The 11,171-nt window shown below is 36.5% G+C and overlaps 1 protein-coding gene across 36 annotated transcripts in view; it reads left to right on the top strand.

Moving 5' to 3' along the window:
• Positions 1-9,198: 9,198 nt before the first annotated feature.
• LOC149807288 (EF-hand calcium-binding domain-containing protein 7-like) overlaps positions 9,199-11,171 on the top strand; it is a 131,807-nt gene continuing 129,834 nt past the window's right edge. For all 36 annotated transcript variants that reach the window (XM_089964841.1, XM_089964817.1, XM_089964720.1 and 33 more), the window contains exon 1: positions 9,199-9,392. The gene's annotated coding sequence lies outside the window, so the exon portion shown is untranslated. The remainder of the gene's footprint in view (positions 9,393-11,171) is intronic.

Here is an 11,171-nt window from a genome sequence, read left to right as displayed (position 1 = left end):
TGGTATTGTTAGTGATGAACACGGCGAACGTTTTCATCAAGATATCGCAACAATGGAACAAAGATACCAGGGAAAATGGTCCACTACAATGCTGGCTGACTACTGCTGGACACTCCTCAGAGATGCTCCCGAACAGCTGTACAAGAGACAGGCGAAGAAATCTAAGATGTAGTCAATGACTTGATTTTTTATAGGTAGGCTATTACAGTTGACCTTTTACTATTGGAATGCATTTCGTTATGTAAACATTAATTTCTTGCAGATTACAAAAAAACTAGAGCCAATTTTGCAATTTGACTGTCATATTCGTGTTCAGCACATAAAAATTGATAAGAATTGACTAATTTTATTTCAGTAACATGACTTTTGTAAAAATTTGTTGTCCAGTGATATCATCGCAAAAAAATATACATGTGTACCAACACAAATTTACATAATTGTAAAATAAAATTACATACAGCGACACTAGCATACTCCAAATAATCCTCGTTATTACCATCAAGCCTTAGTGATGGAAAAATATCAGATTTTGAGTTCATGGAGATGATTAAAATCTACAAGGAAGCAATCACTGTGATATAATAGACGCCTGGTTTTAATAATAATAATAATAATAATAATAATGTCAACGCCGAACGAACTGCTACAACAGATTGTCGTTAATACAACTCCGTCCGGTAAGCTCAGTTAATTCTGAATTTAATTTTAACTTTCCAACTTCAATTCCAGCATACACAACTACGATTATATAACAGCTGGACAAATATCAGATCAAAAACGTTTGGTGGATTGCCAGCAAATAATTCACTTGTATTTGCAAATACAAATAAACATGATGGAACTCCCGATTGGCAAGTTGTCAGAATTCCAACAGGTAATTATCAAATCGAGCAAATCAACGATGAATTCCAGCGCAGAATTAAATCGATAATTGGAAAAGAATTAAAAGAAAGCTATCACCGTTCATGAACCAAGTTTATCAGCTGCGATAGAAATGTATTCACCAGATTACGTTGTAAATATTCATCAATCATGAATCAGAAGTGTGTTAGGATTGCCTGAAATAACACCAGATTATAAAGGACCACCAGAACCAAAGTTAAATGAATTCCTCACGGATGAAAATATTTTTATAACAACTCCAGAATATTGAAAAAGAAGACCATGGCGTGATATAGGAAAACCAACTTCAAATCCTTTATCTTCTCCTGGAGTGCGTAGCTATACTGTATATCTGATGGTACAAAACCCGTTGAATTATTAACGTCAATATCTAGAAGAGACGATATAACTTTCATTTCATATATCGATTAACAAGCTATCAAAGCATTTCCTGACGACATCAAGCCTGAATATACACGCGTAAATGGTAATCTACACAAAAAAGTTCCAGTATCATACAACATTATAATAACGACGTAAAACAAAAGATCATTTAAACAGTACAACATTTAAATCAGGTTATATCCGATCATGAGCTAGCCAAATGGGTTACAATTGAAAAAATATTAACAAACGAATTAGTATCAGCACACAAAATCGGAAAAGTAGAAGCTCAATACAGACTAAAAAATGATTTCTCGATCATTATAAAATAAATGAAGCAGAAATACCAAAATTTGTAATTCCAGGATTTGAAACCGACGATAAAAAGTTTCCAAATATCGTTCGGTCATGGAGAAAAGTAGCCCCACCAGCAAATATTTCTAAACATAACCATGATCCGCACGGTGGAGGTCGTCATATTTCACCAGGAATTGTAAATATAACTTCAGCAATCGCAGTCAATAGTGATTGTGATGTAATTGATAGCAGCTAACACACTGATTTTGAAAAATCCAATCAGGCCCAGCAAGGGTATATTTTATATACATTTACACATCAAGTACCTCCTGGAGATTTGATCGTACAAGAGCCTATTAATCCTGTTTATCTACGTTGTCATAGGCTGTTATTATCAAGAATAAATTTCAAACTTAATAACCAGACTGGACACTTAATTGATTTTAGAAGTGAAAATCTGATATAAATCTCTACATAAAATCATTAAAAAATTACATTAGGTAAAAAAAAAAATTATACTGATTCTCGAAAGTCACCAACCCCAGTTGCCATAACATTCATTGTTACTACTCTGGCTTTCAAAATCCCCTTTATTACTGTCACTTTCACTTTCATTTTCACGATCTGACATAAACTTTTTCAAATGCATCACGCGCATCTTAATAATCTTTTTCTTCACATATTCGTCAGCTAATCCAGATTTAATTTTCTCAATCGCGCGTGATAGAGATACAAAGTTTTACCTGATGTATCTTAACCATAGCCAAAGATTGGAACATACACTGTTCGATTTGCTTTATAAATCTATGCTCCGCTGGTAGTGTATATCTGTCTTCCAATTTTTGTTTGCAAAGATTCAAAATCACAAATAATTTTTGTCTGGTTCAAGCTGAATTTTTATGCTGTCATATTTTACTTTTTAATTGCAGAAATAATATCATTAATATTTTCGTAATTCATTATATAATACATAACTATATTTAAATATAATTAAAAATAAATAAACCGTAGTATGATGAGCGGTTATCATTCATGGGGTCCCTTCAAATTAGCCTTTGTGCCTTTCCATAGTGTCCGTTTGTGAGATATTTCTTAGGGTCTTCTTGGCACCCAATGAGGTTTTTCTTTTTGGCTGACATTCTTTCTTAATGTTTTTGTGTGGGGAAACCTTCAGTGAGATTTAGAGCTCATATCACGCTACGGTTTAGTTTTGGAGGGCTCCAAACTGCATAGAACCCCCCACCCCCCGAGAAATCCTAAATTGTTGAGATTCAGATGGTTGTCTAGGTGTATACGAAATTTTTAGGTACTTGGAGACCCCTACTTATTTAAAAATCGCGATTGTCGCCACCGTCGACAGTATGTCCAGTCACGGGATTTGAACGCCAACCCTCGAGTATGAGAGTCAGCCGAATAAAATTCAACGTGAAATAACGCGTGAAATAATTTCAGAAACTCCTATTAATAATTTGGAATTTATGGAGACCAAATGATTTGATAGTTGCAAGTAGAGAGATTGTTCGTGATACACTTCAACAACAATTGTTTATGTTACATAAATAACATTTTCTAAATCTACCCGTACCATTGTGTTATCGACCAGGAGATACGCGACAAGATATCGACGTTGATATACCAAGATCGTCAGAAAAAAAAAATCTTGTATTAAATAATATTGTTTTAGTTCCTGTCAGTGTTGCTGAGCGCGCGTTAACTATGAGCAAAACAACGTGGACGCTAGGATACGCAAAGACAATTCATTCATCACAAGGATTAACCATCTCTGGTACAAATGTTTGGATCGTAGATGATCGTATCGAATGCTCAAACTTAGTTTAGCTCGCAGTGTCTCGAGTCAGAAGAATATGTCAATTGCGGAGGGTTAATATAGACTTCACAGAAATTGCTGGTAATAGCGATGTTATTGATAATGATAAAGTAAGAAAAAAATTAGTTGTAAACAGTATGACAAAAAAAAGATAAGCTCGACTTTGATCTCGATACTGAATTTATCATGACATTGAAAGAACGACAGAATAATCATTGTGCGAGCTTTAACACAGTAATGTTGTGGCAGTATTCAAATAATAATCCAAGACAATTTATCGTAGACAGATTTAATAGTAATTTTGGTCATACACACGAAAATGTGATGCTGACCTGTCTTGAAAGTAATCGACGTCGAGGTGCTAGTTTACAAAAGTGAATGCGGTGGTAATTGTTTATCTTCAGAATTAACTTGTAATTGTTCATTTATAAATCCACGTTGAATCTAATCTGTAGGTTGCAGGTCTACAAGTAGAACTTACCACGCTAGAAATTGTGTGTCGTAATACTCCAAATAAGATCAGTCGCTCTTTTATACCATCTTTAATTTCTTATTAAGATTCATATAAATATCTTACAGTTACATTACATAGTACTGGCTGTTTTGAAAAGTCATGTCGTTGTATTGGTATATGTTTTTTTGTAATTGCATTAATGGGTTTCATGGAAATTGCATTAGTAATTTCATTATCTAACGCAGCTATTACACATGGTAATCTTTCAACCCATTCACGATATCTCATATCTTTCTGAATTATTTCCTTTGCATATTGATAACCAAATTACCGCTCAGCAAGTGTTCGATAAAATCGTTCAACAATTGCCTGATCACGATGAATGTCCTAGTCTTATCTTAACGTTATGTTTTTTTTCATGAGAGATGATACTGCACCAAGAAATTCCTTGCCAGGATCAACCTGTAGTAAATGTGGCCATGGTAAGGGTCCTCGTTGATAAATTCGTTCAAAAGCAGATACAACTTCAGCTGCTGTTTTAGCTGATAACGGCTCTGCTTCCTTATATCTACTTGCAGCATCAACGACAGTTAACGCGTGTTAGTATGTACGTGATTGACGTCTACCAATTTTAATAGTATCGTGTGGTAAAAACAAAATATCTGCTTGATGAACTTCATTAGGAGTGCTGACATCAATATTGCATGCGGAATTTTTTTAGGTGATGGTAGTTAGATTTGCTATATTGCCTGTAGTGCTCACCAATTTGCAATAACATAACGTGTAACATTTGCTACATCAGCGAGTTTACTAATCGCTGCTCTACCTCTCCAATATCCTCTTGGGCTATAATAAATCGATTCTATTAAAACGTCTTAACCACACCACAACATTCAATTTCGACCAGACATCGTTTGAACTAGTCCAAACCACACTCGCACTGGAGCAAAGGTCATTCCATTTTTTCTGCCTATAACGCCCTCCTCCTAGTAGAAAAAACAAGCTGGCTGACTCTCTCTTTTTGGAGCAGTTTCCGAATCTCTTGAACGATGGAAATTCGATAGGTGGCAACGTGATTATTCTTGGAGATTTCAACTTTCACTTTGACTGTCCCGGAAACCCAAATACCTCAAAACTCATAGATTCCATTAATGTTTTCAACGTCAAACAGTCAGTTAACCAACCCACCCATAAACATGGTCATATTTTAGACTGGATTCTTTATAGACCTGATAATAACAATCTACGGTCCTCCCTGGTATCCCATGACCTTGCATCAGATCACCTCTGCATTATATGCCATCTTGACGTATCAGTCCCTAACCCTCCACCTTTATCTGCTACTAAGAGAAACCCCCGTATAAAAAATAGAATCAAACTAATGCACGACATCCAAGCTAACCCAACAACTTGCTTCCCTCCTACCGCAGAACAGCTCGATAACTGCCTGCGTTCAATGCTTGACAAACATGCAGCAGCTACCAAATGCAGAGGATCAACTCAAAAGATTCTCCATTTTATAGCAGTGTTAGGGACCAGCTTTGTACTGCTAAAAGTGACCGCCGTAAAGCTGAGAGGCTCTGGCTTTCCACCAGACTCACTATTCATAAGCAAATATATGAAGCCGCTAAGAAGAATGCCACAAATATAGTCCATGCAGCGAAATCAGCCCACTACACTACTAATATTATGGAAAGTTCCAGCTGCAAAGAGCTCTTCGAGATTACTAACAACCTAATATCAAGGAACAAATCTACACCACTTCCAACTACCTTTTCTCCAGTCGACCTTCCGGACATGTTTGCAAATTTCTTCCGTGACAAAGTACAAACCATTAGAGATAAGCTTGACACCACAATTTCAGTTGACTTGTCACCATACAGTTGGGATACAGATTTGAGCGGCAACCATTAGCAGCATTTGAACCTGTCTCTACGGATTTCGAACGTACAATCCTGATGAAGAGTGCATCAAAGTCATGTGAACTTGATCCAATTCCAACATCACTGCTGCTTGAGTGCTTAGATCCAGTATTGCCTGTACTAACTGATGTTATTAATACCTCTCTCTCATCTGGGGAATTCCCATCATTTTTCAAAACTGCCATTGTAAAGCCTCTGCTGAAGAAACCAACTCTAGACCATAACGATTTAAAGAACTACCGCCCAGTTTTTAATCTCCCATTCATATCCAAAATCTTAGAAAAGGTTGTTCTATCCCAGCCTGTATCTCATCTAAATTCAAATAGTCTTTTTACAATGTACAATCTGCATATCGCCCTTGCCACAGTACTGAAACTACTCTTCTAAAAGTAGTTAATGACATTCTCTCTGCGTTGGATAGCGGAAAGATTACAGTCTTCATCCTCCTTGATTTATCTGCAGCATTTGACACAATAGACCATGATATATTACTTCACCGTCTCCAGCATGTATTTGGCATTCATGATACAGCCTTACTGTGATTCAAGTCCTACTTGGTCAACAGGACACAAATTGTATCTGCAAATGGAATACACTCCAGCCCAGTTGATCTATGTTGTGGTGTTCCACAGGGGTCTGTTCTTGGACCTGTTCTCTTCATTCTGTACACTCAGTCGCTCTCAAGTGTCATAGCTAATCATTCAGTGTCTCATCAATTGTATGCTGATGACACCCAAATATACAAATCTACCTACCCAACTGAAGTTGAAGCTACCATCCAAGGTGTAGAGATGTGCATTTCTGATGTGAAATCATGGATGACATGTAACAAGCTGCAGATGAATGATGATAAAACTGAGGCCATTGTGATCACAACACAAAGACTTTCTCATTCACATCCTTTACCTCAAACAATAAATATCAGCAACGCCAACATTAAATTCACACAATCAGTACGAAACCTAGGTGTTACTCTTGACAGTACTCTCACACTGCACCAACGTGTCATGAACATATGCAAGGCTGCATATCTTGAGGTGAGACGCATCATCTCAATTCGCAAATATCTTTCAGTTGATGCCACTAAAACACTTGTGTGTTCATTAGTACTTTCAAGACTGGACTATTGTAACTCAGTTATGTCTAGTTCATCTCAATATCTGCTCCAGAAACTTCAAAAAGTTCAAAACACAGCTGCTCGGATCATACTTAGAGTACCACAATCAGAGCACACCTCCCCGCTGCACTGTACCCTACACTGGCTATCCATTCGATCCAGAATCAAACACAAAATTTGTTCTCTGTGCTACGTTTCACTGTCGGACTCTAGTCCAACATACCTATCTGACCTCACTCATGTGTACACACCAGCAAGATATTTACGCTCCTCTTCTGCCAATCGTATACTCATTATTCCCACTGTGAAAACAAAGTCATATGTACAACGTTCTTTTGCATACCAGGGCCCAGCAACGTGGAATGAATTTCCCACTGAACTTAGACACAAAGGCACAGTGATCACATTCAAGAGTGCTCCCAAAACTCACTTATTTCGACTGCAAGAACAAACTCAAAGACCTAATAATGTTTCCTACCTTAAATATTCTCAGCATGTTTTTTTTTTTTTACTGTTTTCTAATTTCATGGTGTTTGTTTTTGAAATCATATCATTATATGTTTTTTATATTATAGGTGTTGTCTAATGTTGTAAAGCGCTTAGAGCTTCTAAAGATTAGGCGCTATACAAAGTCCTCATTATTATTATTATTATTATTATTTTAATAATCGGTTGATTAATTACCGGATGCTAATACTAGTTTACCTTTCATCGCAGATCTTACCAACCAATTAGCTAATGATTCTCTAAAAGATTTATTTTTTTATGGAATTTAATGAATGAATCAACTTCACATCTGCAGTATGTCGCTGTTGCAGATCTGGATTTTTGTAAGCTACATCATGAACGTGACGGATTATATCCAGGTCTTGGTTGATTTCGCTTGTCAAGTCGGATATCAAGTCGAGTTCGAGGACCACAATAATTATATCCTGGAAGGTGTTTTTCTTCTGGGTATTTAGCCCATGGAGTTCCTGGTAATTTTCATAATGCAGTAGCGATATCACCGCCTGTTTTCATACGAGGCGAAATCAATTTATATTTATTTGTACCACATTTCACACATTTGCCTGTAAATGCACGCTTTTTTTTTGTGTTATTATTGTTGTTAATCCACTGGTGTGGTGGATGCTCTACATCGAACACAATATAAATCCATATTATTTATCATATTTGTATAACATGGATATCACTGATTTCTCAGCGACACGAAAGAAAGAGCCAGCAAAACATCATCCAGCGCTACCAAATTCTATCAGAGCAATTATCATAGGTCCATTTGGGTCTGGTAAAACGCAGTTATTACTAAATCTGATAATGAGATGGCTCAAATGGGATAAGTTGTATTTAGTAGTTCCGTCTGCTGATGATCAGAGATATTACGATGTACTTAGAGATTTTAATGAAAATGCAAAATTGTTGGACGAGGACGGCAATGATATTGATTTTATCACCGATATTGATGAGGCCCCACCTCGATGGATTTATTAATAATCTCGTGGTATATGACGACGTAATGCTGGATAAACAATCAAATCCAGCTAGAATATTTTCTCGATACAGACATACAAACACGGATATGATTTATGTTACTCAGCGATATACACAAATACCTAAAGTGATCAAAGATAACTGTAATATTTTAGTTTTCTTTAATGGAATCGAAACACATACTCTGCGAAACATTCATCAGACTTTGTGTTCAGGACACATGGACATGATTAATTTCAAAAACTTCTTTTCAAAAGCACAATCTGCTCCACACGGATTTATAACAATAAATTTACATGACCCTCGATCGCGATATCGTATAGGATTTGATAAAATATTCGGTTGAGAGATCGATATAATAATGATTTAATTACAGCAGCAGAGAGGGTGCGACCACAAGTAAGTGTCCCGACAGGTGAACACAAATTTTAAAACACAAACGACAAAATATAAAGTAACCCAATTGGAGAAACTCTCGGTAACTTAGAGGTGTCGGTTTGACGTTATTGACCTTATTTTTTTCTCATTTTTTTCGTATGAGGTTTTATGTTCATAAATGGACTTTAAAGCAAATGGTCTGTTCACCCTCTCTGCTGCTCTTGCCCCAAATATCTTATTATCTCTCAGACAATAATAATAATAATCTCTCTCTCTCTCTCTCTCTCTCTCTCGGCAACATTTTTCATTATTTCATTTCCTTTCTTCACTTTGTCTACTTGTTTACTTACACCTGTTCCAGGGAGATAATCATTTGTTTGAAGCCGGAAACATGTTTAGCGCACCTGTCTACGCATGTGGCAACAAGTTAGTTTTGCATAGTTTCCGCAGGCTTGTTGCCGATGTTTACAGTGCTAAATCTATAACAAACTCATTTGCTAAAATTTTTTTTTATATATATTAGGACAGTAATTCAAGAAACAAGAATGGAGTAATATGTGCCACTCTCACCAGAATATAGACATTCAGTTTACTCTTATTCTCTTGCAACGTAAAGAAATGGACTCGGCACAGTATTGAGTGTGTAATGCTTATTTTCGATAGGTCCATATCACACAATCACTTGATTTATGGGGAAACTAATGATACCACCCTGATTGGAGTGGGGTGGGGGTGTATTATCATTAGTTTCCCCCGAATCAAGTGCGTGTACGATGCATGTTTGTGTGTCTCCTCTCTCTCTCTCTCTCTGTGTAAGACATATAACATGTTGTTTTTGTTTTAGTGCTATGTCTTACTATCCAGATAACGGCCTTGTATAGCGTGCTCCATTGTTGTTGACATCGGAATGAGTAATCAAAGTTTCAGGAACATCAAACACACTTGGCAGCCTATATTGACACTCTTCCACAAATTTATGTGTAATGAATATACTTACTGTGCTGTCTTTATCCAGGCGGAATGAAAATATCATACTAGCAAATGGGCGCATTTTCACATTCCACTGACATACATTTGAATTTATTGCAATGCGACGGTAGTCAAGGTATGCCGAAGTAGGTTCATGTTGGGGATATGTTTCTTGAATGAAACAAACTGTTGCTTACAGTTCCAATAGGTATATTATACTTTTATTTGTTTCATTAAAGAATAATATTTCAACTTAACCTGATTTCGGCATTCCCTGTGTTCACTGCTTTCCAGCCAACTGAAATGTAAGCAGGGCAGGCACTATTGTATAGGCAAACTAGGCAGCCACCTAGGGCACTGATTTCAGGGGGCGCATTTTAATTTTTTTTATTGTTTATAAATTTTGAAATGGATATTTTCCAGGGGGGGGGGGGGCGCCAGAATCTAACCTTGCCTAGGGCGCCAGATAGTCTGGCCGGGTCTGGCACCGGCCCTGAATGTAGGCCAATGAAACTTGAAAACAGGTCCATTTCTTTTGTGAGAATTTGAATTTATTCGAGAAAAGACATCAGATTAAGTAAAGTCTGACTAAAACATTATGACTTTACCTTGTAGAAAAGTGTCGTTATTTTAGTTGTCAGTTGTGTGAAATATTCTTGAAAATTTTACTTTTGTAACGATGTTAGTCAACATCAAAACACGCTACACATCACTGTTAGTTAGGCTGTAAGACCTTGATGCCCACAACATAAATATCAGCGTTGAGGTCTTACATGTAGGACTCTCACTCTCTCTCACACACACATACACACACACACACACAATGCTGTTGGGCATTTTTGCGCACATTATGTTTCCATCACCAATACTGAAGCAAAACACATACTGAATTTGACCAATTTACAAAAATAAAATACTGCAATGCTTACCATTTTAAAAGTAGCAGTTGTCACCAGAATATTCTGTTCAAAATAATATTAATTTTGGACACATCATATACCACTCTTGTGTTTTTGTGACTCGCGATATGTCGGCCTATTCTGCACATAGCTTTGAAGAGATGTAATGTTTATTAATCAGGCTATGGAAATGAAATACATGACTTTGGACTGTTTCTGTCAGCATTTCGGTTAAGAGTAATTAGGTTAATAGCTGGTTTTACAATATTCAGCATAACAATGCCAATAAATGGCAAGAGATATTAAGCAAACTAAACTGATTGTGTAATTTTGTTTAGTAAAGTTCAACATTTTATATAAAAAAATAAGCTATTATGTTGAAGAGAACCAACAATGAAGTGTTTGCAAATTCTTGTTTATGAGGGAAAAAATTACTAAAGAAGTTAGAAACAGACTATATGTCGATAAATTTCTTGAGAATCCCATTTGGGTGGCAAGTTCATATTTTGGATAGCAGATGATTTTGTATGTGTGGGACAGCTTCTTGCAA

This window comes from Sinohyriopsis cumingii, chromosome 1, assembly GCF_028554795.1.
Source record: "Sinohyriopsis cumingii isolate HCF-2022 chromosome 1, ASM2855479v2, whole genome shotgun sequence".
Lineage (NCBI taxonomy): Eukaryota > Metazoa > Mollusca > Bivalvia > Unionida > Unionidae > Sinohyriopsis > Sinohyriopsis cumingii.
The sequence above is the reverse complement of the archived record's forward strand: the minus strand, read 5'-3'. Positions and strand labels throughout refer to the sequence as shown.